The following is a 27,950-nucleotide window of genomic DNA, read 5'->3' on the forward strand; positions in this document are numbered from 1 at the left end:
TCCGATGCTCCAGGGAAAACAGCCCCAGCTTATTTAGCCACTCCCGATAGCTCAAACCCTGGCAACATCTTTGTTAACATTTTCTGAACCCTTTCAAGTTTCGTTTAACTGAACAGTAAAAGTCATACTGGACAGGGATATATCATAGTGTTACTGTGCAATATGTATTTATTTACGGCTGTATAAATTTGATTTATAATTATTTCTAGTTATATCATAGTGTTGTAGCCATGTTATGTATTCCAAGTTTGGGAGAAGATTTGTAGCTCGGCTGCTCGTTGTTGTGGTTCTGTTTGCCGAGCTGGGAATTTGTGTTGCAGACGTTTCGTCCCCTGTTTGGGTGACATCCTCAGTGCTTGGGAGTCTCCTGTGAAGCACTTCTGTGTTGTTTCCTCCGGCATTTATAGTGGTTTGTCTCTGCCGCTTCCGATTGTCAGTTCCAGCTGTCCGCTGCAGTGGCCGGTATATTGGGTCCAGGTCGATGTGTTTATTGATTGAATCTGTGGGTGAGTGCCATGCCTCCAGGAATTCCCTGGCTGTTCTCTGTTTGGCTTGTCCTGTAATAGTAGTGTTATGGATGCGGATCATTAGCTGTCTTCCTGTTTGTCCTATGTAGTGTTTTGTGCAGTCCTTATTGTGTACAAAATCCCATGCAAGGCCTGCACAAAACACTACATAGGACAAACAGGAAGACAGCTAACGATCCACATCCATGAATACCAACTAGCCACGAAACGACACGACCAGCTATCCTTGGTGGCCATACACGCAGATGACAAGCAACATGAATTCGACTGGGATAACACTACTATTATAGGACAAACCAAACTACTATTATAGGAAGAGAGGGGGGGGCAGATAACTAGGTTAGCAAACTGCAAGAGGGTGGCATGATGGCTCAGTAGGTAGCACCGATGCCTCATAGTGCCAGATTGGCAACTAAATATCCCAGGATATCGATGCTTCAGGTGGGATAGAGAGGGAGGTGAAGGAGTTGTATTACTGGTCAGAGAGGCTATCACAGCTGTGCTGAAGGAGGGCACTATGAAGGACTCGAGCAGTGAGGTAATATGGGAAAAGTCCTGGGGAAAACTGATGTAGAGAGAGATCTGTGTGTTCAGGCCCATTGTTCCCTGAAGATGGCAATGCAGGTCAGTAGAGTGGTCAAGGCGGCATATGGCACACTTTCCTTCATCGGACAGAGTATTGTGTACAAGAGTTGGCAGGTCATGTTACAGTTATACAAGACTTTGTTTCGGCCAGATTTGGAATACCACGTACAGTTCTGGTCGCCACATTACCAAATGGATGTGGATGCTTTGGAGAGGGTGCAGAGGAGGTTCACCAGGATGTTACCTGGTATGGAGGATGCTAACTATGAAGAGAGGTTGAATAGATCAGGATTATTTTCATTGGAAAGACGGGGGTTAAGGGGGGACCAGATTGAGGCCAACAAAATCATGAGAAGTATAGACAGGGTGGATAGCAAGAAATGTTTTTCCCCAGAGTGGAGGACTCAGTTACCTGGGGTCATGAGTTCAAAGTGAGAGGGGAAAGATTTAAGATATCTATGGAAAGTTCTTTACGCAGAGGGTGCTGGATACCTGGAATGTGTTGCCAGCGGAGATGGTAGGGACGGGAACAATGGCGTCATTTAAGATGTATCTCAACAGATACATGAAAGGGCAGGGAGCAGAGGGATACAGATCCTGAGAAAATAGGCAGCAGGTTTAGATAGAGGATCTGGATCGGTGTAGGCTTGGAGGGCCGAAGGGCCTGTTCCTGTGCTGGAATATTCTTTATTCTATCGGGAAAAGACACCTGCCACTCACCTCATCAATGGCCCTCCTGATTTTACAAAGTGTTATAAAGTGTGCTGGACACTCAATGGAATAGAGGCTATTGTATTTGACTCTGATCTATCTGTGGCCATTGGGAAGACGTTTCCATTGGTAGGAGAGACCAGGAGCCGAGGGCACAGCCTTAGACCTTTTAGAACGGAGATAAGCAGAAACCTCTTCAGACAGAGAGTGGGGAATCTGTGGAATTCACTGCCACAGGAGGCTGGGAGGCCAGGTCACGGAGGGTATTTAAGACCGAAATAGATGGGACAAACATGATTTACCATCCGGTGTGAAAGGAGTGCACTTCCTCAGCTCCTGCAGATCTTTGGCCCGGGGAACGTGCAGTCCCAGCCTCAAACAGCATCGGTCCCACGGGAAGCAAAGGGAGTGAGAGCGGCCAGTCCGGCAGAAAGGAAGCCTCGCTCCCTTCCCGCTTCACCCACTGTCTTCGAACGGGGCACAATACCCCCACGGGGCACGATCCCCCCCAGTCCTGGGGGGGATTCGCTGCAGACTTCAACTCCGTGCGATCACGTTGGGAAGGCGCCTGTGCGTCCGCAGGGTCGGCGATCGATTGAAGGCCTTGCCGCCCCCGGGGCAGGTGAGAGGCCTCTCCCTGGTGTGTGGAGGCGCCGGTGCGTCTGCAGGTGGGACAGCTGGGTGAAGGCCTTGCCACACTCGGGGCAGGGGTACGGCCTGTCCCCGGTGTGGACCCGCCGGTGCCTCAGCAGCTTGGAGGACCCAACGAAGGCCTTGCCGGACTCGGGGCAGGAGAACGGCCTCTCCCCGGTGTGACCGCGCCAGTGGATCTCCAGCTCAGAGGGGACTCGAAACCCCTTCCCGCATTCCCCACGGTTTCCCCATGGCGCGGGCTCCCTCCAGGTTCGACGCTCCCTCTGACGTCCCACTCTGCTGCGGGTGGCCGGCTGGCTAACTCTCCGCTCCGGTAAAGCTCCCTCCACCCTCGAACAGCGGCATCTCAGTGCTTTACCAGTCAGATCTCTGGAAGCAGGCGGGACAATCCTCCTTCTCCACTCAAAAGATCGATAAAATTCCAGTCCCAATGAGTCAAGCTGGCTGAGGCAATTAGTTCAAGATATGCAGGTAAATCCTCCTGTGAAAGCCTGTAAATTAGAAAGTCATCGCTGTCAGTATCACGTAGAATCTCAGAGTTTAACAGATCGATTTCACGGAATATTCATTCCACGCCCATAACCCAAAACCTGTGAGTCTCCATCCCACACACTCTCCCTACTGCCGTACCTAATACGCTCCCTCCCAATTTTTCTGATTCCTGACATTTGGCAGATCTAGCTCCAAGAAAAGTTAAGAATTAGAACCTCTACAGTGTGGAAACAGGCCCTTCGGCCCAACAAGTCCAGACCGACCCTGTGATGAGTATCCCACCCAGACCCATTCCCCTATATTTACCCCTGACACGTGCACCTAAGCTACACATCCCTGAACACTCTGGGCAATTTAGTACGGCCAACCCACCCTCACCTGTACAAGGTTGGACTGTGGGAGGAAACCGGAGCACTCCGGGGAAACCCACACGGAGAGTCGCCCGAGGCTGGAATTGAACCCAGGTCCCTGGCACTATGAGGCATCGGTGCTACCTACTGAGCCATCATGCCACCCTCATGCAGTTTGCTAACCTAGTTATCTGCCCCCCAACTCTCTTTCTACCATGTTGACAGACCAAGATGTGGGGGGGAAGGGAAAGAGAATCAGAGCAAGAACTTTGCTTTGGTAACAAGACCTAGAACATGCTCGCTCTGAGGATGACTGGAGTGGAGTCGCTCAATACCCAAGTGAGACTGGAGGGACCCTATAGAGGAATACACTTACAGGACTCTGTGGATATAGAGAGGAATGAGTCTGACTAGATTCATCCACAGAGTCAGCATTGAGCCCAGTATTCTCCTGTCCTGTAACGGGTATGACTGGAAATACATGACATGTTGTGGTTCTGTTCGCCGAGCTGGGAATTTGTGTTGCAGACGTTTCGTCCCCTGTCTAGGTGACATCCTCAGTGCGTGGGAGTCTCCTGTGAAGCGCTTCTGTCATCTTTCCTCCGGCATTTATAGTGGTTTCTCTCTGCCCGCTTCCGGTTGTCAGTTCCAGCTGTCCGCTGCAGTGGTCGGTATATTGGGTCCAGGTCGATGTGCTTATTGATTGAATCTGTGGATGAGTGCCATGCGTCTAGGAATTCCCTGGCTGTTCTCGGTTTGGCTTGTCCTATAATAGTAGTGTTGTCCCAGTCGAATTCATGTTGCTGGTCATCTGCGTGTGTGGCCACCAAGGATAGCTGGTCGTGTCGTTTCGTGGCTAGTTGGTACTCATGGATGCGGATCGTTAGCTGTCTTCCTGTTTGTCCTATGTAGTGTTTTGTGCAGGCCTTGCATGGGATTTTGTACACAATAAGGACTGCACAAAACACTACATAGGGCAAACAGGAAGACAGCTAATGATCCACATCCATAACACTACTATTACAGGACAAGCCAAACAGAGAACAGCCAGGGAATTCCTAGAGGCATGGCACTCACCCACAGATTCAATCAATAAACACATCGACTTGGACCCAATATACCGGCCACTGCAGCGGACAGCTGGAACTGACAACCGGAAGCGGCAGAGACAAACCACTATAAATGCCGGAGGAAACAACACAGAAGTGTTTCACAGGAGACTCCCAAGCACTGAGGATGTCACCTAGACAGGGGACGAAGTGTCTGCAACACAAATTCCCAGCTCGGCAAACAGAACCACAACAACGAGCAGCCGAGCTACAAATCCTCTCCCAAACTTGGAATACATAACATGGCTACAACACTATGATATAACTAGAAATAATTATAAATCAAATTTATACAGTCGTAAATAAATACATATTGCATAGTAACACTATGATATATCCCTGTCCAGTATGACTTTTACTGTTCAGTTAAACGAAACTTGACGGGGTTCAGAAAATGTTTACAAAGATGTTGCCAGGGTTTGAGCTATAGGGAGTGGCTAAATAAGCTGGGGCTGTTTTCCCTGGAGCATCGGAGGCTGAGGGTTGACCTTATTGAGGTTTATAAAATAATGAGGGGCATGGATAGGGTGAATAGACAAGGTCTTTTCCCTGGGGTGGGAGAGTCCAGAACTAGAGGTGAGAGGGGAAAAGACATAAAAAGGATCTAAGGGGCATCTTTGTCAGTCAGAGGGTGGTGCGTGTATGGAATGAGCTGCCAGAGGAAGTGGTGGAGGCTGGGACAATTGCAACATTTAAAAGGCATCTGGATGGGAATATGAATGGGAAGGGTTTGGAGGGACGTGCTGGCACATCGGACTAGATCAATTTTGGCTATGTGCTCGGCATGCACCAGTTGCACATAGGGTCTCTTTGTGTGCTATACATCTGTATGACTCTCAATGCTGTCCAGGCGAGTCAGTGATGTTATAACAACAACACTGGACCAGCAATCCAGAGGCCCCAGGCAAATAATCTGGGCTCATGGGTTCAAATACCAGTAAAAACAAACATTGGGGAAATTAAATGTATTTTTTTAAAATCTGAATTGAAAACTAGTCTCAGTCATTGAGAGAATGAAACTTTTCTGAAAACCCATTTGATTCAATAACGCTCTTCAGGGAAGGAAACCCGTCAGCATTAACTTGGTGCTGCCTGCATATGATGGCTCACGTGCTTGACTTTTAAAATGCCCCCTAAAGTCTGGCAATCCTCTTGTCTGAAGGGCAGTTAGGGACAAAAACATTGTTGGCCTTGCCAAAAAAAAAGCCCACATTCCATGAAGGAGTTTTTCTCGAATGTGACTTCACATCTGCGAATGGGTCACATCAGAACATCCAGACAAATAAGCACCAAAATGTCTGGTGCTGCAAGAGTACAGCAGGTCAGCCAGCATCTGAGGAGCAGGAGGTTTGACATTTTGGGCATAACCCCTTGATTAGGAATGTGGGGTGGGCCCAAAGGGGCTGAGAGATAAATGAGAGGGAGGTGGGACTGGGGGAAGGGAGCTGAGAATGCTATGGGTAGATGAAAGCGGGGGAAGAAGGTGACAGGTCAGAGAGGAGGGTGGAGCAGATAGATGGGAAGGCAGATGGACAGGTGGAACAGTTCAAAAGAGCAGTCCCAAGTTCGAGGGTTGTATCTGGGATTGGGCTGGGGGGGGGGGGGGGGGGGGGGGAAGAGAGAGAGAGAATGAGGAAACTGGTGAAATCAATATTGATCCTGTATGGTTGGAGGGTCCCAATGCAGAGGCATTCTTCCTCCAGGTATCAGGTGGCCTAGGACCCTGCAACCACATGGCATCAACATCGATATCACCAGTTTCCTCACATTCCCTCCCCCCTCCCACCCCAGCTCCACCCTTCAACTCAGCACCACACTCTTGAACTGTCTCACCTGTCCATCTTCCTTCCCACCAATCTGCTCCACCCTGTCGCCATCAACCCCACCCAACCTGCATCTACCTTACCCCCAGCCCCACTCCCACCTTCCTATTTATCTCTCAGCACCCTTTCCACCCCCCTCCCCCTCCGCAATTCCTGATGAAGGACACGAGAGAGACAGAGACACACAGAGATACAGACACCGAGACACAGACACAGAGGGACAGAGACAGCGATCCAGACCAATGCATCCAGCATATGCACCTTTCCTGAGTTCACCTCCTTTCACTTCACTTCCTACAAACCAACAGTTTAATCCCAAAATGAGAAAAGAAATGGAATAGGAGGGGTGAGAAGAGAGGGTGCTGTACTCACAGAGGTTGGTGCAGTCTGGGGTAACACTCAATCTTCATTCAGAGAGAGAGAGAGAGAGCAGCAGGAGCTCATGATCCAAGTTCCGCATTCAAACATTGAGGGGATGCTCTGATTGGTAGGAGGACCAGCCTTCCTTCCGGTCCTCCACGGCTCCCCATTGGTCAGGCCTCCCCGTGTCGAGTGAAGGGAGGGGCGCGTGGGGTGTGGAGGAGGGGAGAGGTCACGTGGGCGTCACAAAGACCAGTGCCGCCGCGTGACGCACGGCGTGGTGGACCATTGGGAAAGGCTGGAACGCCGCACGGACGGGCGCTCCGTCCAATCAACGCGCGGCCTTTGTGACGACGGCGGTCCCTCCATTCACGTGACCGGTTGCTCCTGCACATGCGCCGTTGCGGAGGGGCGGTTAAGGGGAGCTGATGTTGTGTTGGTCTGGAGGGTCCATGTATCCAGGAAGAGGTGAGTGTGGCTCAGTCAATGAGCATCAGTCAGACCCTGCTGGAGCATGGGGGGAGGTGGGATATTAGGTACAGCAAGAGTTAAAGAGTGTGTGGGATGGAGATTTACAGCTTTTTTAGGTAATAAGTCCCTTTCTGGACAATACTGGGGGATGGGTAATATCAGAAACAGCAGAGTGAGAATTGAAGAAAAGTGTGTATGTCGGGTGGAGATTTGCAACACTTTTTTTTAAAGTTAAAAATCACACAACTCTAGGTTATAGGAGAAAATGAGGTCTGCAGATGCTGGAGATCAGAGTGGTGCTGGAAAAGCTCAGCAGGTCAGGCAGCATCCAAGGAACAGGAGATTCGACGTTTCGGGCATAAGCCCTTCTTCAGGAATGAGGAAAGTGTCCTCATTCTTTCCTCATTCCTGATGAAGGGCTTTTGCCTGAAACGTCTTTTTTTTTCCCTGCTCCTCGGATGCTGCCTGACCTGCTGTGCTTTTCCAGCACCACTCTGATCTCCAGCATCTGCTGTCTTTTTCGCCTGGAGGTTTTACTAGCTACCTGATGAAGGTGCAGAGCTCTGAAAGCTCGAACTTCTAAACAAATCTAATGGACTACAACCTGGTGATGTGATTTTTTTTTACCTTTGTACACCCCAGCCCAACACTGGCATCTGCATATTGTAACTTGATTGTTTTAGGGAAGTTCTACAGAAACTAGAATGATCTGTTCTGAATTCCTGTCATGTGCAGGCAGCAATGACTTTTGTAATCCCCTTTTCACAGGATATGAGAAGAGCAGCTTTGCAGGTAGAGCTTCCCAACTGAGTACCATGTGAAGGTCTGACAGAGCCCCTTGATTCGTGGGATAGGAGAGACGTCCCTCTTTCAGTCCAGAAGGGGAAAATTCTTTGAACGTTTTTGTCTGCTTCAGTAGGCTCTTGAAGTATCATCTTTACCTGAACCACAGGGGCACGTGCCTGAGCCAGTTTGCCCACTGTGGGGAAAGGAAGTCTCAGGAGGCATTCCGCGCGCCATGGAGAAACCGTGGAAGTGTGGGGATTGCGGGAAAGGATTCCGCTACCCATCCGATCTGGAGATCCACCGCCGTGTCCACACTGGGGAGAGGCCGTTCAGCTGCTCGGTGTGCGGCAAGGGCTTCTCTGACTCGTCCACCCTGCTGACCCACCAGCGGGTCCACACCGGGGAGCGGCCCTTCACCTGCTCCGTCTGCGGCAAGGGCTTCACCCAGTCGTCCAACCTGCTGACCCACCAGCGGATCCACACTGGGGAGCGGCCCTTCACCTGCTCCGTCTGCGGCAAGAGCTTCACCCAGTCGTCCAACCTGCTGACCCACCAGCGGGTCCACACCGGCGAGGTGGCCTTCACCTGCTCGGTGTGCGGCAAGGGCTTCCCTCACTCGTCCACCCTGCTGCGGCACCAGTGGGTCCACACTGGGGAGCGGCCCTTCACCTGCTCCGTCTGCGGAAAGGGCTTCCCTCACTCGTCCGCCCTGCTGTCCCACCAGCGGGTCCACACCGGGGAGAGGCCATTCAGCTGCTCTGTCTGCGGCAAGGGCTTCACCCAGTCGTCCGCCCTGCTGACCCACCAGCAGGTCCACACCGGCGAGGGGGCCTTCACCTGCTCGGTGTGCGGCAAGGGCTTCCCTCACTCGTCCACCCTGCTGCGGCACCAGCAGATCCACACCGGGGAGCGGCCCTTCACCTGCTCCGTCTGCGGCAAGGGCTTCCCCCACTCCTCCGGCCTCCAGATCCACCAGCGGGTCCACACCGGGGAGCGGCCCTTCACCTGCTCGGTGTGCGGCAAGGGCTTCACCCGGTCATCCAACCTGCTGACCCACCAGCAGGTCCACACCGGGGAGCGGCCCTTCACCTGCTCGGTCTGCGGCAAGGGCTTCACCCGCTCGTCCCGCCTGTTCTCACACCAGCGGGTCCACACCGGGGAGAGGCCGTTCACCTGCCCCGAGTGCGGCAAGGGCTTCACCTGCTCCTCCAACCTGCTGTCGCACCGGCGGCTTCACAGCGGCGAGCACTCGTTCATCTGATCCGTCTGCGGCAAGGGCTTCACCCGGCTGACCAACCTGCGGACACACCAGCGGGTCCACACCGGGGAGTGGCCATTCACCTGCCCCGTCTGCGAGAGGGGCTTCGCTCACTCCCAGCACCTGCTGCGGTACCAGCGGGGGCACAAGTGACGGGGCCAGCTGCTGTGAGTCACCGCCCAGGGCTGAACCCTGGGTGGGAGGGTGGAGGGTCACTGCAGTTGCTGTGCTCCCATCTGCTTGGCAGCCAGTGGCTCTGCGAGCCTGCGACTGCGCATTTCCTCCTGAAGTAGAGATGTACAACAAAGAAACAGACCCTTCGCTCCAACTCCTCCATATCCTCAACTAATCAAGTCCCATTTGCCAGCAATTGGCCCTATCCCTCCAAACCCCTCCTTACACAGATACCCAAGTGGTTGCCTTTTAAATGTTGCAATTGTACCAGCCTCCACCACTTCCTCTGACAGCTCATTCCACACGCGCACACACCACCCTTTGTGTGAAAAATGTTGCCCCTTAGGACCCTTTTTAAATCTTTCCCCTCTCACCCTAAACCTATGCCCTCTAGTACTGGCAAAAGACTTTGTCTATCCCTATCTATGCCCCTCATAATTTTATAAACCTCTCTTAAAGTCAACCCTCAGCCTCCGACGTTCCAGGGAAGACAACCCCAGCCTGTTCAGCCTCTCCCTGTCGCTCAAACCCACCAACCCTGGCAACATCCTTGTCAATCTTTCTGAACCCTTTCAAGTTTTGCAATATCCTTCCGATAGACTAGAAGTGCACATAATACAGAGGAACTTCGATTATCCAGAATTAGATGAACCAGTACGGTGGCTCAGTGGTTAGCGCTGCTACCTCACAGTACCAGGGACCCGGGTTTCATTCCTGCCTCAGGCGACAGACTGTGTGGAGTTTGCACATTCTCCCCGCGTCTGCGTGGGTTTCCTCCTAGTGCTCCGGTTCTGTCCCACAGTCCAAAGATGTGCAGGTCAGGGTGAATTGGCTATGCTAAGTTGCCCGACGTGTTAGGTACATTAGTCAGAGGGAAATGGGTCTGGGTGGGTTACTCTTTGGAGGGTCAGTGTGGACTGGTTGGGCCTGTTTCCACACTGTGAGGGATCTAATCGTCAAGCGACTGAAATACACCCTGCATGTGTCCTCTGGATAATCGAGGTTCCTGTGTATTCCAAAAGTGGCATAACCAACGTCCTGTCCAGACCCCAACCCCTATACTCAGTGCTCTGACCAAAAAAGTGATCTGCAGAATCTGCGGGACTTGCGAAATCCTGGGAGGTAAATCACGTGTTTCTCCTTCTCTTGCAGGTGGATCCAAGATTTCACTCTCTGTCCCATTGAGTCTCCAGTCAGGTCCTTCAGCTCAACTGGTCTCTCTCAGTATTTCTGACCCATGTGAGCCTCTACGCACCTCCCCTTCACTTGCTCACACTTGATTTCCCTTACAGCAGCATTCCCTTCAGTTCCTTTCTCCCTGACGTCTGTATCCAGCTTCTCCTTAAATGCCGTCTACCTCGACCTGCTACTGTGGGGGTCATTCCCGCTGCAGACAGAGGTCTCTCCTTTGTAACCTCTTCAAAAGATTTACCGCTGACTTCCCCCTTCAGTCTTTTCCATTTCTGGGTCTCCCCGCTGTTGCGAAACTTGGAATGGTTCAGAAAAGATTGACAAGGATGTTGCCAGGGTTGGAGGATCTGAGCTACAGGGAGAGGCTGAACAGGCTGGGGCTGTTTTCCCGGGAGCGTCGGAGGCTGAGGGATGACCTTATAGGGGTTTACAAAATTATGACCAGCATGGATAGGATAAATAGGCAAAGTCTTTTCCCTGGGGTTGGGGAATCCAGAACTAGAGGGCATAGGTTTAGGGTGAGAGGGGAAGATATAAAAGAGACCTACAGGGCAACGTTTTCATACAGAAGGTGGTGTGTGTATGGAATGAGCTGCCAGAGGATGTGGTGGAGGCTGGTACAATTGCAACATTTAAGAGGCATTTGGATGGGTATATGAATAGGAAGGGTTTGGAGGGATATGGGCCGGGTGCTGGCAGGTGGGACTAGTTTGGGTTGGGATATTTGGTCGGTATGGACGGGTTAGACCGAAGGGTCTGTTTCCGTGCTGTACATCTCTTGACAAAGCCTTGTCTGAGGGTGAAATGTTGTCATTCCCGTTGATGCGGGTGGTCCCCTGTCTGTTGTCCTTTTTGTTTCCTTTCTCGGAAAGGACGTCGCAGACATGGGCAGCGTTCCCGAGCCCCGCTCCGGAACGGGCTGTTCCGTCCTCTTCCAGCCCCCGGGGGGGTAAGGGGCAGCTTGAGTGCATTGGGAGTGTGGGCCGTTCACCGGGAAGGTGCCAATGGGACGGGAGAGCGGTACCGGTAATGGGGGCGAGGGGGAGATGCCTCAGACCGCCAGAAACACTGGGGCAGCTGCTCGCGTGCTCCTTTTGGATCTCACAGCACAGGGAGGCCTTTCATCTGATTACCTCCCCATCTCTGACTCTGTCTCTGGCTCTCTGTCTCTCTGTGTCTCTCTCTCTCTCTCTGTGTGTCTCTCTCTGCATCTGCCTCTGCGTCTGTCTGTCTCTCTGAGGTGACAGCGGATTCCAGCATATTGCTGCTTGCTGGGTAAACCTGTTTTTCCTCTGTTTTCCCCCTCTCTCTCCAGCTCAAACCCCTGAACTTCAGGCCGCCCCTGACCTTGTCACTATCAGTGAATAGGGAACAGCTTTTCTTCCTCCACCTTATCTGAACCTATCACAATCTTCCCCACTTTCACCAGTTGTATCTGTGTGTGACCCTCTCTTTCTGTGTCTCTTTCTCTCCTAAGCCCCCTCCCTCACCACATCCCATTTACCCACCCCCTCCTGTCATGCTCCCACTTTCAAACGGTCTCGTTGTGTTTTCACTGCCTCTTCCCCATCGTTTCCGTCAAGCACCTCATCTCACGCTTAGAACCCCTGCACTGTAGGAGTAGGCCCTTCAGCCCATCCAACCCACACCTCACCCAGACCTCTGCCTGTAACCCTGCAATTCCCACCTAGCCTACACATCCCTGGGCACTATGGGTAATTTAGCATGGCCAATGCCCCCTAACCTGCACATCCCCAAACACTATGTAATTTAGCACGGCCAGTCCACCCAAACCTGCACATCCCTGGATAGTATAGGACAATTTAGCATGGCCAATCCACCCTCACCTACACAACCCTGGACACTATGGGTAATTTAGCCTGACCAATTCACCCAAACCTGCACATCCCTGGATACTATAGGACAATTTAGCCTGGCCAATCCTACACTAAGGGTGGATTGGCCATGCTAAATTACCCATAGTACCCAGGGATGTGTAGGTTAGGGTAGATTGGCCATGCTAAATTACCCAATCCTACATATCCCTGGGTACTGTTAGGATAAAATAGGTCAAGGGAGGGTGGAGCTATAGCTGCTGTTTGGGGAATCGAAACTGTAGCTGTAGCTGCTGCTTGGGAAATCGAAACTGTTGCTTACGTGGCCAGCTCAGCTGCCAACGCCCAAATGAGCTCAATAACAGGAAACGCCTAGCAAACGCGAAATGTCCTAATAAGGCAATGCTTAGTAGCTCCGCGAAGCTCTGCTTAGCAAAGAGTATATCAGGAGCAGATTTGGGAGGGGAAGGCAGAACGCGCCTTCTCCAGTGAATGCATGGTGATTCACTGTATCAGCTACGATTCTGCATTAAAGCCTGCTTGTGCCAAACAATTGAGCGTCTGTTGTCTCTCCTCCTAAAACGAACATGCAAGAACAGATTCCGTCCTAACAGTACTATGGGTAATTTAGCATAGCCAATTCACCCTTACCTACACATCTTTGGATTGTGGGAGGAAGCCGGAGCACCCGGAGAAAACCCTCGCAGGCGCAGGCTGGAAATGTGCAAACTCCACACGGACAGTCGCCCCGAGGCTGAAATTGAACCCGGGTCCCTTGGCGCTGTGACCACTGAGCAACCCCTTATAATCCGCCTGCGTTAAATTCCTTTTGTCACCTGGAGGAATGTTACAGTGGGGAGCGGGGTTTAAGTCTTCTCTGAGCTGAGAGAGGACACAGGAGATGCTCCTCATCATGCTTTCATGTGTCACGTTGCATAATTCTTAGATTTTACATGTAAATGTCTAGTTGGGGTTAGAATTCTTGTAAATATAGACAAACGGAACCACTTGTTGAGACATTTCACCAAACCCCAAGTCGGCAATTGACATGCCCGCCCCTGAAAAGAGAACCTTTCGTGGGGTCAGAGTTGACATTGAGAATAGCGAAATGAACACTGTCCCTGTCGTGTTTGTATTTTTGCTGACAGAAGGGCAGTTTGCAGTCAGCAGGACGTGTGGGACTAGAGGCTGCGGGCCAGGTCTGCGCTCGGGAGCGTAAATCCCAACGGGAACCAGAGGCGTTGCTAACGTTTAAGCCAGCTGAGCTTAGCAAGAAAAGGCTGCGACCCTGTGCTTGAACTGATCAGCCGAAACTTGGGCGGAGCCAAGGAGATCTGAAGGCGAAGCTCACGGGAGGGTCTCCTTTCTCAAAAAAAACAGAAAACATGAGGGATACCAGGAAGAATTCCGCTGAATTCCAGAGAGCTGTGGCATGCCGTTGATTTGGTACAATGAGCTTTTAATGTGAACTCTCATGAGGGAGTGCAAACGAACTCGAGTTGAAATGTAGCTCCGTACAGTGTTGTGTAACAGTCATAGCGTTGACCGTTGTTGAACGTTTTGATGCGGTCCAGTTTTTCTTTTGTTTTTTTAAAGATGAGATGATGTTTTGTGGTTTTTGGATGGGTTGGGTACAGAGTGGGAGGTAGGGTGGGCTGGGATCTTCCATGTTGATGGGATTTGACAGTGAATTTTGCTTCGTCAATTATTCAGACTGTGTGCCTGGAGAGAGGGAGGGTCTGACCCTTGGGAAGGGTGCTGGTGGGGCGTGGGCGGGAGGTGAACCTTTGCAATGTCCAATCAGAAGGCTAAGTGTTAAGATAACAAGAGCAGATATTTAGCAGTCGATAAGTGCAACATTTAAGCAGTTTATTCATATGCAGCTCAAAGGCTGTCCCCAAAGTTAAACTTAGTATGGCGCCTACCCACTCAATCCAGTTACCCACCCCATTTCAGGGTGGATATGTGAACTATCACTAATTTTGGTTCTCTAACGAATAAAACATTTAAACCTAGCTGTTCAGGAAAGCAAACAAGTTTAAAACTACAGCCATGCTGCAGTTAAACTCAATAGACTTACTCAGAGCAAAATACATGTTCCCTGAAAGTAGTTGAAAGTTAACATAGTTGTATTAGATGTCGGAATATCTGTTTAAATGGAGCCGTGAGCTTTCCCAATGTAGACAGGGCTCCTCGAAACGTGGCAGTGTCCCCCCTGCAGCTGCAGAGCGAGACAGGAGAGTTTGTTTTTGTGAATGAGCAGTTGTAGCGCGAGGTGGCTGTTGCTTGGTGACGGTGAGGCTCCCCCGGCCCCGCCCATCCCCCCGTGCAGACGTCACGCGGGGGTGAAGGCGGTTGGGAGGAGAAGTCGCTCGAGCGGGGAAGCGGCGGCCGTTAGGAAAATGGCGCCGTGCGGCCCGGGGCAGACCCCCGTCACTGGTCACCGCCGCCTTCCTGGTGCAGCTGCTGTGTCACGGCCACACCGGCCGGCTGTACAGCAGGCAGGAGCCGGTGACCATTCTGGAGGCGGATGGGGTTAAGGCCCTGCTTGGGAACTGGTCGGCCGCCTGGGTGGTGGAGTTCTACTGGTCGTGGGGCGGCCCCTGTGTCAACTATGGGGCCACCTGGAAGGTACTGGGCCCGGGAGGTGAAAGGTGAGGCAGGTTGTGGGGGGGACGGAGGGGAAGGAATGTGGGGCCTGTCCTGTCATAGTCACATTTTACACTCACTTTCCATCTGCTTTTACTGGCGCTTGTGCTGTTTACCCCTCACTGTGTTTTAATCCTTGTGCTGTTTACCCTTTGCTGTTACTTGTGCAATTGCTGAGGGTAGTGTGTAAATACTAGTGAAGGATACTATGCACCAGCATGTATATGTTCCTCAGTTATTGAAGGGGCAGGACCTGTTGAGAATGGTTAGTAAAGCAGGTTGTGCACTAAGCCTTGTTAACATGGATATGTTCATTGGAAAAGTTGACTTTTTATTATTTAGAGTCGTAGAGATTTTCAGCACGGAAACAGATCCCCTCAGTCCAACCTGTCCACGCCAACCAGATATCCTACATTAATCTAGTTCCCATTGCCAGCACTATATCCCTCTACACCATTCCTATTCATATACCCATCCAGATACTTTTTAAAGGCTGTAATTATATCGGCCTCCACCACTTCCTCTGGCAGCTCATTCCATACACACACCACCCTCTGCATGGAAACATTGCCCTTCAGGTATCTTTTATATCTTTGTGGCCTCACCCCAAACCTATGTCCTCGAGTTGTGAAGGTCACCCCAACACAGAGGAAAAGACTTAAAAACATTGCTTTTCCATTTGTTTGGCTGCTCAATCAAATATCGAGCCACATAGGGGAAAAAATATCGCTCTGCCCTTTTTGATCTCCAATAGACATTTGGAAACTGAAAATCTGTCAATAACACCAGCATTGCTACAGAGCATATTGTGTACACTCCTCGGTGTCAACAAGCAAGGCACATGTTTGCCAGTGTCACCAAAACATTGGGCGTGTTCCTCGCTGTCAGCAGAAAAGGGCCGAAACCTACTTTTGATGGACAAAAAGGATCACTGGAGGACCGGAAGGAGACTTGTCCTCCTGCCATTCGGAGCTCCCCTATTGGTGAACGCGGAAGTTGGGCCATGAGGTTCTGAAGTTCCTGCCCCTCCTCTCTCTCAATGAAGATTGAGCTTCACTCAGACTGCAGCTTCCTTCCTCTGTCCAACATCTGTGAGTACAGCATTCTCTTTTCTCACCCCCTTTTCCATTTACGTTTCATTCTGGGGTTCAATCGTTGACTTGGAGCAACTGAAAGGAATGGGAGTGAATCCAGTGAGGGGACAGACTCTGGAAAAATTAGTCCAAGCCTTTGTCTCAATTGACAAAATAGACAGGCAGGAGACTGGAAGAATGCAGCAAGCCAGGCAGTATCAGGAGGTGGAAGAGTTGAGGTATCTGGTGGAACCCTTGTTCAGGATTGGGGGTGGGTATAGGGAGAGCTGTGGAACAAGGGTGTGCTGGGGGCAGGGTGATGAAGTGAGGATAGGTGGAGACAGGTAAAAGGTACAATAGACAATAGGGACAGGAGTCAGCTCTTCTGCCCTTTGAGCCAGCACCACCATTCATTATGATCGTGGCTGATCATCCTCAATCAGTATCCTGTTCCTGCATTATCCCCATAACCTGGTTGGTGAATGGGAGGAAGGAATCCAGTTGGCAGGGAAGAGTGGAAAGGGCTTGGAAGTGGGTTGGGGGATGGGATGGGAGATTATTTGAAATTGGAGAACTCAGTCTCGAGTCCTCCGGGCTGTGGACTGCTCAGACAAGATGAGGTTTTGTTCCTCCAATTTGTCAGAAGGGGAGTAGGAAGGGGCATTAAAATGGGTGGAGACTGGCAAGTCCGCTCAGCCTCTGTGGACCCGGCTGTGATGCTCGGCAAACCATTCCCCAAGTTTACGCTCGGTCTTCCTGACGTAGAGAAGACCATAACTGGCAAAGCACAGTGGGTCAAGCAGTAGGACAGTCGTAGTTTGAGGCACAAGCTCTTCATCAGGAATGATGCGTGGATGTTCAGAGGGGCATCAGCGTCCTGCTGTGCCAGTTGTCAGACAGGTGCAGCAGGCAATGAGCAAGGCAAGTGGCATATTAGCAAGAGGAATTAAGTTCAGAAGTGGGAATGTCTTCCAGCAGTTAGGAGGTCATAGAATATATTCAAGGCTGAGTTCACGTGATTTTTATGTGGATGCTTGTGGGGGAAGGCAAAAAAATGGTTGTAAGACCAGTATCCAGTTTTAAGACAGTTCCAGAGTCAGACAGCACAGAAACAGACCCTTCAGTACAACTAGTCAATGCTGACTATGTTCTCAAACTAAACCAGTCCCACCTGGCAGTGTTTTGGCCCATATCCCTCCAAACCTTTCCTATTCATGACGTTACTGTACCTGCATCCACCACATCCTCTAGACATTTAGTCCTCACGTGAACTACTCTGTGTAAAAAAAAAATTGTGCCCTTCAAGTCTTTTTAAAATCCTTCTCCTGTCACCGTCAAAATTTGCTCCCTAATTTTGAAACCCCAACCCTAGGGGAAGGACACCCTTCGTTCACCTCATCTCTCCCCTCATGATTTTATAAACGTTGATAAGGTCACATCTCCACTTCCAATGCTCCAGTGAAAAAGTCCCAGCCCATCCACCTAGATGAAGGTAGAATCCTGTCCCTCAGGATTCCCTCCAACAATGTGCCCACCACTGATGTCAGGCACACTGATCTATAGTTCCCTGGCTTGTCCTTACCGCCCTTCTTAAACAGTGGCACCACGTTAGCCAACCTCCAGTCTTCTGGCACCTCACCTGACATGCACAGTATGCTCTATGGAGATGCTGTTTCTGATGGATTTAAAGTATCCAAATGCCACAATTTCTCCCCCACTCACTTGACATAACCGTGCAGGCTCCTCGCTATTTGATGTTCATGTTACTTAGAACCCTCATGATCATATCAATCTCAATGAGGTCACCCCTCAACCTCCTGTGCTCCAGTGAAGACAGTCTCAGCTTCTCCTTATAACTCAAACCCTCCAGTCCTGGCAACATCCTGGTAAATCTTTACTGAACCCTCTGTAATAGTATTCTTCCTATTACAGGGCCACCACAAGCCTTCTCAGTACTCTACAAGTGACTTCACCAACATCCTGTACACCTTCAACATGATGTCCCAACTCCTTTATTCAATGGTGTGAACAATTAAGGTAAGTGTGCTGAATGTTTAACATCAATCTACATTTGTCAATATATCATATCAGTTGCATGCCACTGGGACCTTTTGCTCTTAACTCTGCGTCTTATGATCCTGCTCCACAGCTACCCGATGAAGGAGCAGCGCATCGAAAGCTAGTGCTTCCAAATAAATCTGTTGGACTATAACCCACTGTTGTGATTTTTCAACCTTGTCCCACCTAGTCCAACAGCAGCACCTCCACCTCCTTTCTAATGAACACAGCCCATACCTCCCAGTGCTGCCAGTAAACTGCCGATGAAATGATGCAGTGCCTGCACGCCTGAAAAGTGTATAATTTCTAACGAAACCAGCTACTCATTCACTGCTCCATCTGATACACGACTTTGGAAACTTAGTGCAGGAGGCTGCAAGAAATGAGCAGCTTTAAAACAAAAACCGCTTGGAGCTTTCAATGAGAGCCTGAGCCCAGCAGTACGTTCTGGTTACCTTTATTGTGGCCCAACATTGTTACAGCTGCAGATGCCCCCAGCAAAAGGGCAGAGAAAGAGTAGCTGTGTTTTAGACAGCTCAACAACAGGGGGAGGTGCAAGGGGCAGGGCAAGGCCAACAGCAGGCCCCCGCACTACGCCTGCGTTGCCTTGCACAGTTTACAAAAATCCCTTCCCCTTCAGAGACTCCCCACAGTGTGGAAGCTGGCCACTCGACCCAAAGACTACACACCGATCCTCCAAAGGGTAACCCACCATGCAATTCCCCTACCCCTATTGCTCAACATTTACCCCTGACTAATGCACCTAACGTGCACATCCCTGGGCACTATGGGTATTTCAGTACTGTCAATCCACCTGAACCTGGACAACGCGTATATGCCAACCAGATATCCCAACCCAATCTAGTCCCACCTGCCAGCACGGGGCCCATATTTCCCCCAGTTGCCTTTTAAATGTTGCAATTGTATCAGCCTCCACCACTTCCTCTGGCAGCTCATTCCATACACGTACCACCCTCTAAATGAGAAGGTTGCCCCTTAGGTCTCTTTCATATCTTTCCCCTCTCACCCTAAACCTATGCCCTGTATTTCTGGACTCTCCCATCCCATAGAAAAGACTTTGTCTATCTATCCTATCCATGCCCCTCATGATTTTATAAACCTCTATAAGGTCACCCCTCAGCCTCTGACGCTCCAGGGAAAATAGCCCCAGCCTGTTCTGTCTCTCCCTATAGCTCAAATCCTCCAGTCTTGGCGACATCCTTGTAAATCTTTTTAGATTAGATTAGATTACTTAGTGTGGAAACAGGCCCTTCGGCCCAACAAGTCCACACCGACCTGCCGACGCGTATATCACCCAGACCCATACTCCGGGGGTTTGCAAGGACTGCCACAAACACTACGTAGGACAAACAGGAAGAAAGTTAGCCACCAGGATACACGAACACCAGCTAGCCACAAAAAGACACGACCTTCTATCCCTCGTAGCCCAACATACGGATGAAAGAAAACACCACTTTGACTGGGACAGCATCTATCCTGGGACAACATCTATCCTGGGACAGGCTAAGCAAAGACATGCCAGAGAATTCCTAGAGGCCTGGCACTCCAATCACAACACCATAAACAAACACATAGATCTAGATACCATCTATCAACCCCTCAGAAAATGAACAGGAAATGACATCACCACAAACCCCAGGAACCCTATCCAGGCCAAACATATAAATCGAAAGCAGGAGACAACAGCTTCGCTTCATTTGGAGGTCGCCACTGATGATGTTCCCAAGCCAGGTAATGAAACGTCTGGATATCAAACCTACACCCTAATCTTCAACCTGAGCTACAAACCTTGCAAAGTAGAATGTATTTGCAAACATCATGCTGCAAATACAAACCCACCCCCATGGATGATCTATCTCGTGTGTGCATGAGATAGAGAAACAGTCTATTTCCGTGCTGTTTATCTCTATTTGATAACCGTTGCTTTATTTCTGTTGGTGTAAATGTTGTTGTAATTCATAGCTGGATCTTCATAGGTGTAAGGGTGACAGAATTCCTCAAGTAGGGCACTGGAAGATTCCTGGGAGACCCCTATTTCTGGTTTACTTCCTCATGAACAAACATTAAGCACGTGTACCTATTTATTTACGATTTTGTTTCATTGTTCTTGTTTGATTCCCTGCTATGACTACACCTTGTATTAGGATAGTTGACAGGCTGGGAGATTGTGGCTTGGGTCTTGATTGAATATTTTATCGTTCCAGAAGTTATAAAAGGCGGGGTCAAAGCTTTAGCAGAAATCCAGCAGAGCTGAGAACAGACCGACATCTTAGTCTGTGGGAACAGGGAGATCAACAGAGGATAGAGAAATCAGGTCCTGAAACCAGACCACCCTGTGATCAGTGCTTTGATTACAGGCATCCTTCTACATCAGTCAATGCCAGTTGTCAGACAGGTGCAGCAAGGCAAGTGGTATATTAGCAGGCTGAACTGAGATTGGAAGTGGGGATGTCTTCCTGCAGTTAGGGAGTCATTGAATTTATTCAAGGCTGAGTTCATCTGATTTTTGAACAACAAAGTGTGGATTTTTATGTTGTGTGGATGAGGTGTATTTTTTTGTGGTTTATGTTTTGGATACAGGAAGAGTAGACATTTTTAAAGTGGAAGGCAAGAAAATGGTTTTAAGACCACGAAAGAACAGTTACAGTCAGACAGCACAGAAACAGATCCTTCAGTCCAACTATTCCATGCTGACTATGTTCTCAAACTAAACTAGTGCCACTTGCCAGTGTTTGGCCCATATACCTCCACACCTTCCCTATTCATGTACTTATCCACATGTCTTTTAAACGTTGCATCTGAACATGTATCCACCACTTCCTCTTTACATTCACTCAATACATGAAACACTCTGTTATAAACAAACTTTTCCCAATTCTGTCCATTCCATGGATTCATTCTCTTTCCTTTCAGTTGCTGCAAGTCATAAATTGAAGCCCAGAATGAAAAAAATGGAAAAGGAGTTGTGAAGAGAGTACCTTACTCACAGATGGTTGACACAGTAAGGAGGGTGGAGTCTGGAGCAAACCCGAAATGTCGATTTTCCTGCTCCTCGGACACTGCCTGACCTGCAGTACTTTGCCAGCACCACTCTAATCTTGACCCTGATCTCCAGCATCTGCAGTTCTAACTTTCTCCTGTAAGAAATCAGCAGTTTTAAACCAAAAACCTGTTGCAGTTTAAAGCTCTCATTGAGAGTATGAGCTCAGTGTGAAGATCAGGTAATCTTTATTGTGACCCAACTTTGTTACAGCTTCAGAATCTCCCAGCAGAAAGGTGTAGAAAAAGTAGCAATTTTTTAAAAACAGCTCAAGGTCAAAGTGCAACTCCTCACTTTCTTCATTATTGGTCACCACTGAGTTATCCCTTTGTAATTGGATCCTTGGTGTAGCCATAATCTGGAGGAAGTATTGCCTCACTCAGCAATTTCAACCTGTATCCAAGTAAGTTGGATGAGCAGCATAGAGTCAACCAGACTATTGTGGGTCTGGAGTCATGTGTAGGCCAGAGCGGGTAAAGGATGCAGCTGGGACGACTGCTCTAATAACTGCTCAAGTCTTCCCTAAAAAAGAACTGAGTGAATCAGAAGGGGGTTTTTTTCCACCTCCACCCCACCGACAATAGTTTCACCGTTAGATTCTGAACTCCAGATTTCTGACCAAATTCCAATTCCGCCATCTGTTGTGGGAATCGAACTCAGGAGCCACTGGAACTGGGTTGATAGTCCAGTTGGTAAAGGCACTCGGCCGTCCTTCTTTCAATCCTCCTGCAATGCCACGTGATCCCGCTGGTAGGTCAGCAAGGAGGCGGCCTGGGTAAAGGCCTTCCCGCACTCGGGGCAGCTTAAGGGCCTCTCCCCCATGTGGATCCACTGGTGGGTCTGGAGGTTGGAGGAATCGCTTAAGTCATTCCTGCAGTCAGGGCAGGGGAACGGCCTCTCCCCAGTGTGACTGCGCCAATGAGTCTCCAGGGCAGACGGGAAACAAGCCTTTCCCACAGTTGCCACACTTCCATGGTTTCTCCACGGGGCGGGATTCCTCGGGTTTCTCCATGGCCGAAGCTTCAGCCGCACAAACGCATGTGGAGCTTCTCTCCACCGTGAATTCCTCTTTCCAAACCGTAGAGCTGTTGCACGCTCCTCACTCAGTGCACTGTAACGGTAGGATCTCTCATCCAGTCCCACTGATGCTGAAAACGTACCCAAACAGCTTTGCTCCTCACAGAATCATAGTTGCAAACTGTTGCGGTCCCGATGGATTGGATTGAATGACTGTCAGACATGGACGTCAAAGTAAGGACTGCAGACGCTGGAGAGTCAGAGTCAGAAAGTGCGGCGCTGGAAAAGCACAGCAGGTCAGGCAGCATCCAAGAAGCAGGAGAGTCAACGTTTTGGGCATTAGGCCTTCATCTGTTGATTTTGAAACTTCCATCTTCAGATCCTGAAATGTAAAAAGAGATTACAAAAGTCATCACTGTCAGTGCAGGGTAGAAATTCTGAACAAGCAATTCTACTTTCTGCGGAAAGTTCTTTTCTTTTGTTATTTCACAAAATTGAAAGCACCATCCCACTCTCTCTCCCCCTCTGTTCTCACTCTGATCTAACTAATTCCCCTGAAGGTGCTGATTCAGGATCTTCCAGGGGCAGAAAAGCAAAAACGTCAAGACTGACATCTCTCTGAATTTTGGATAACTCCACCTGAAAGTTAATATCTTTCACAACATTGGGATACTGCTGAGAGGTGAGGAGGTCTGATTTTGGGAAGCAAAAAAAAATAATGAGTTTGTGCCAATCCCTTCCCTTCAGAGAATCCCCAGAGTGTGAAAGCAGGCCACTCAGCCCCACAAATCCATACCGACCCTCTAAAGGGTAACAGACCCACACCTATTCCCCTACCCCCTATTGCTCAACTTTTAGTCCCTGATTAATGCACCTAACCTGCACATCTCTGGGCATGGTCAATCCATCCTAACCGGGACAAAGTTAAAAATCACACCACCAGGTGAGTGTTCAACAGGTTTATTTGGAATGACTCGCTTTCAGAGCGCTGATCCTTCAGGTGGTTGTGGAGAATAAGATCTTAAGACATAACTTATAGAAAAACATTATCGCGTTCTGCCACCGAAATGATATATTGAACAAACCTGGACTGTCAAGTCTTTCATCTTTTAGACTGGATTGCAGCTATCATTCACATGTAAATCCCAGACCTTCTTGCAAGGCACCTTATCAAGATAACTCGAGGTTTTATAGCAAAATGTGACATCTCAGTTCACATAATGCATTAAAGGTGTGAGGTCAGAGTCTGTCTGTGTCCCAGTCTTGAGTCAGACTGGTTCTATTTCCAAAGTGTAATATTTTGTAAATTACATGGATTGACTGCTTACTGATTGTGTATTTTTTGAGCAAAATAGAATGTATCTGCAAATATCATTCTGCAAATACAAATAGAGCCTTATTTCTGGTTTACTTCCTAATGAAACAACATTAGAAATAAATAGGTGCTCGCGTTTAATGTTGTTTCATTTTTCTTGTTTGATTCCCTGCTGTGACTACACTGTGCCTGGATGGTTCACAGGCTGGGAGATTGTGCATTGGGACTTGATTGACTGAATGTTTTATTGTCCCAGAAGGTGTAAAGACAGTTGTGGCAAGTGGGGGGGGGGGGGGGGGTCAAAGCTTCAACAGAAATCCAGCAGAGCTGAGAACAGACCGACATCCACATGCCTTTTACATGTTGTAATTGTGCCAGTCTCCACCACTTCCTCTGGCAGTTCGTGCCATACATGCACCACCCTCTATGTGAAAAGATTGCCCCTCAGACCCCTGTTAAATCATTATGCTCTCACCTCAAACATATGCCTTCTAGATTTCTTGGACTCCCCTACCCTGGGGAAAAGACCTTAGGTTCCCCCCCCCCTATCCATGCCCATTACAAAGGTCTATAAGTTTACCCCTCAGCCTCTGATGCTCCATGTAAAATATCCCTGGCCTATTCAGCCTCTCCCTACAGCTCAAATCTTTTCTGACCCCTTTCAAAGTTTCATAACATCTTTCCTACAGTAGGGAGACCAGAACTGAACGCAGTATTCCAAAATTGGCTTAACCAACATCCTGGACAGCCACAACATGACCTCCCAACTCATCTACTCAATGCTCTGACCAATAAAGGCCATCCTACCAAATGCCTCATTCATTATCCTGTCTACCGGAGACTCCACTTTCAAGGAACTATGGAACCTGCACTCCAAGGTCTCTTTGTTCTGCAACACTCCCCTTAACTGTGTCAGTCCTGCCTGAATTGCTTGACCAAAATGCAACAACTCGAATTTCTCAAAATTTAATTCCATCCACCACACTTTGGCCCATCCGATCAATTCTAATTTATAGCAAACCCTCTTTTCTCTCTCATTCCCAAGCTGAAAATCTCCATCCCACACACTCTCCCTCCATTCTCATTTTGCTGACCCCAATCCCTGCTGTACCTCATCCTGAATGGTCTGGTTCATGCTGATTAAAAGACCCACACTCGGGTGGGAAGAGGGTCTAATTGAAACATACATAATCCTGAACAGCCCAGACAGAGTGGATGTTGCGAAGATGTTTCCATTGGTAGGACAGACTCAGACCAGAGGGCAGCGCTTCGAGTAAAGGGAAGTCCTTTTAGAAAGGAGAAACTTCTTCAGCCAGAGAGCGGTGAATCTGTGGAATCTATTTTCAGAGAAGGCTGTGGAGGCCAGGTCACTGGGGATATTTAAAACGGAGACAGATAGGTTCTTGAGTATCAAGGGGATCAAGGGTTAAAGGAGAATGGGGTTGAGAAACCTAGCAGCCACGATTGAATGGGGTGATTAGACCTGATGGACTGAATGGCCTAATTTCTGCTCCTCTGACTTAGGGCCTCTTGCTGTCCTGGACACAGAGTGAGAGAGTTGGGAGCAAGACTAGGCCATTCGGTCTTTCGAGTCAGCTCCAGCATTGAACAATTCATAACTGGATATGAATATACCTACAGCTGGGTGGATAGGCTGGGACTTTTTTCACTGGAACACATGAGGTTGAGATGTGACCTTAAAAGGAGGCTCATAAAATCATGGAGGGTAGATGAGGTGAACCGCAGGTGTCCTTTCCCTAGGATGGGGGTTTCAAGATTAGGGAGCAAATGAGGAAGGTGAGTGAAGAAAGATTTTCAAAAGACTGGAGTAGCGCCTTTTTTTTGAGAGTAGTTTGTGTGTGGAATCAATGTCCAGACACGGTGGTGGATGTAGGTGCAGTAACAAGGTTTAAAAGACATTTGGATAAGTACGTGAATAGGAAAGGTTCAGAGGGATATGGGCCAAATACACACAGGTGGGACTAGTTTAGTTTGTGAACACAGTCAGCATGGTTTAGTTGGACTGAAGGGTCTGTTTCTGTGTTGTCTGACTCTGGAACTGTTCTAAACTGGGCTTAAAACCATTTTCTTGCCTTCCGCAATAAACATCCACTTCTTTCTTGTTCAAAAATCAGATTAACTCAACCTTGAATTTATTCAAATGACCCCCTAACTGCAGGATGACATTCCCATCTCTGAACTCCATTCCTCTTGCTAACACACCACTTGCCTTGCTCATTGCCTGCTGCACCTGTCTGACAACTGGCACAGAAGGACGCTGATGCCCCTCTGAACATCCACGCATCATTCCTGATGAAGAGCTTGTGCCTCAAACTACGACTGTCCTACTGCTCGACCCACTGTGCTTTGCGAGTTGTGGTCTTCTCTACGTCAGGAAGACCAACCGTAAACTTGGGGAATGGTTTGCCGAGCATCACAGCCGGGTCCGCAGAGGCTTTGCGGACTTCCCAGTCTCCACCCATTTTAATGCCCCTTCCCACTCCCCTTCTGACAAATTGGAGGAACAAAACCTCATCTTGTCTGAGCAGTCCACAGCCCGGAGGACTCGACACTGAGTTCTCCAATTTCAAATAATCTCCCATCCCATCCCCCAACTCACTTCCCAGCCCTTTCCACTCTTCCCTGCCAACTGGATTCCTTCCTCCCATTCACCAACCAGGTTATGGGGATAAGGCAGGAACAGGATACTGATTGAGGATGATCAGCCACGATCATAATGAATGGTGGTGCTGGCTCAAAGGGCAAGAGAGCTGACTCCTGCACCTATTGTCTATTGTACCTTCTACCTGTCTCCACCTATCCTCACTTCATCACCCTGCCCCCAGCACACCCTTGTTCCACAGCTCTCCCTATACCCACCCCCAATCCTGAACAAGGGTTCCACCAGATACCTCAACTCTTCCACCTCCTGATACTGCCTGGCTTGCTGCATTCTTCCAGTCTCCTGCCTGTCTATTTTGTCAATTGAGACAAAGGCTTGGACTAATTTTTCCAGAGTCTGTCCCCTCACTGGATTCACTCCCATTCCTTTCAGTTGCTCCAAGTCAACAATTGAACCCCAGAATGAAACGTAAATGGAAAAGGGGGTGAGAAAAGAGAATGCGGTACACACAGATGTTGGACAGAGGAAGGAAGCTGCAGTCTGAGTGAAGCTCAATCTTCATTGAGAGAGGGGAGGGGCAGGAACTTCAGAACCTCATGGCCCAACTTCCGCGTTCACCAATAGGGGAGCTCCGAATGGCAGGAGGACAAGTCTCCTTCCGGTCCTCCAGTGAGCCTTTTTGTCCATCAAAAGTAGGTTTCGCCCCTTTTCTGCTGACAGCGAGGAACACGCCCAATGTTTTGGTGACACTGGCAAACATGTGCCCTGCTTGTTGACACCAAGGAGTGTACACAATATGCTCTGTAGCAATGCTGGTGTTATTGACAGATTTTCAGTTTCCAAATGCCTATCGGAGATCAAAAAGGGCAGAGCGATATTTTTTCCCCCATGTGGCTCAATATTTGATTGCTTTTGCATTTGTTTGGCTGCTCAATGTTTTTAAGTTTTTCCTCCGTGTTGGGGTGACCTTCACAACTAGAGGACATAGGTTTAGGGTGAGGCCACAAAGATATAAAAGATACCTGAAGGGCAATGTTTCCCTGCAGAGGGTGGTGTGTGTATGGAATGAGCTGCCAGAGGAAGTGGTGGAGGCCAGTATAATTACAGCCTTTAAAAAGTATCTGGATGGATATATGAATAGGAATGGTGTAGAGGGATATAGTGCTGGCAATGGGACTAGATTAATGTAGGATATCTGGTTGGCGTGGACAGGTTGGACTGAGGGGATCTGTTTCCGTGCTGAAAATCTCTACGACTCTAAATAATAAAAAGTCAACTTTTCCAATGAACATATCCATGTTAACAAGGCTTAGTGCACAACCTGCTTTACTAACCGTTCTCAACAGGTCCTGCCCCTTCAATAACTGAGGAACATATACATGCTGGTGCATAGTATCCTTCACTAGTATTTACACACTACCCTCAGCAATTGCACAAGTAACAGTGAGGGGTAAACAGCACAAGGATTAAAACACAGTGAGGGGTAAACAGCACAAGCGCCAGTAAAAGCAGATGGAAAGTGAGTGTAAAATGTGACTATGACAGGACAGGCCCCACATTCCTTCCCCTCCGTCCCCCCCACAACCTGCCTCACCTTTCACCTCCCGGGCCCAGTACCTTCCAGGTGGCCCCATAGTTGACACAGGGGCCGCCCCACGACCAGTAGAACTCCACCACCCAGGCGGCCGACCAGTTCCCAAGCAGGCCCTTAACCCCATCCGCCTCCAGAATGGTCACCGGCTCCTGCCTGCTGTACAGCCGGCCGGTGTGGCCGTGACACAGCAGCTGCACCAGGAAGGCGGCGGTGACCAGTGACGGGGGTCTGCCC

General features: G+C 49.4%; 1 long non-coding RNA gene and 1 pseudogene across 2 annotated transcripts; one reads left to right on the forward strand and one right to left on the reverse strand.

Annotated features, from left to right (window-relative positions):
* Positions 1–150: 150 nt before the first annotated feature.
* On the reverse strand, positions 151–27,946 carry LOC132810329 (uncharacterized). Of its 2 annotated transcripts, XR_009642782.1 has the most exons (3): positions 27,717–27,946; positions 21,106–22,566; positions 151–2,968 (listed from the first exon to the last, which is right to left on the reverse strand). It is a non-coding gene; the product is annotated as an uncharacterized LOC132810329 (long non-coding RNA). The 2 variants fall into 2 exon arrangements; XR_009642783.1 differs by lacking the exons at positions 21,106–22,566; positions 27,717–27,946 and adding an exon at positions 6,624–6,701.
* Positions 7,990–27,950, forward strand: part of LOC132810327 (zinc finger protein 850-like) — a 28,359-nt pseudogene continuing 8,398 nt past the window's right edge.

The sequence above is a fragment of the Hemiscyllium ocellatum genome, unplaced genomic scaffold (assembly GCF_020745735.1).
Source record: "Hemiscyllium ocellatum isolate sHemOce1 unplaced genomic scaffold, sHemOce1.pat.X.cur. scaffold_1633_pat_ctg1, whole genome shotgun sequence".
In the NCBI taxonomy this organism is placed as follows: domain Eukaryota; kingdom Metazoa; phylum Chordata; class Chondrichthyes; order Orectolobiformes; family Hemiscylliidae; genus Hemiscyllium; species Hemiscyllium ocellatum.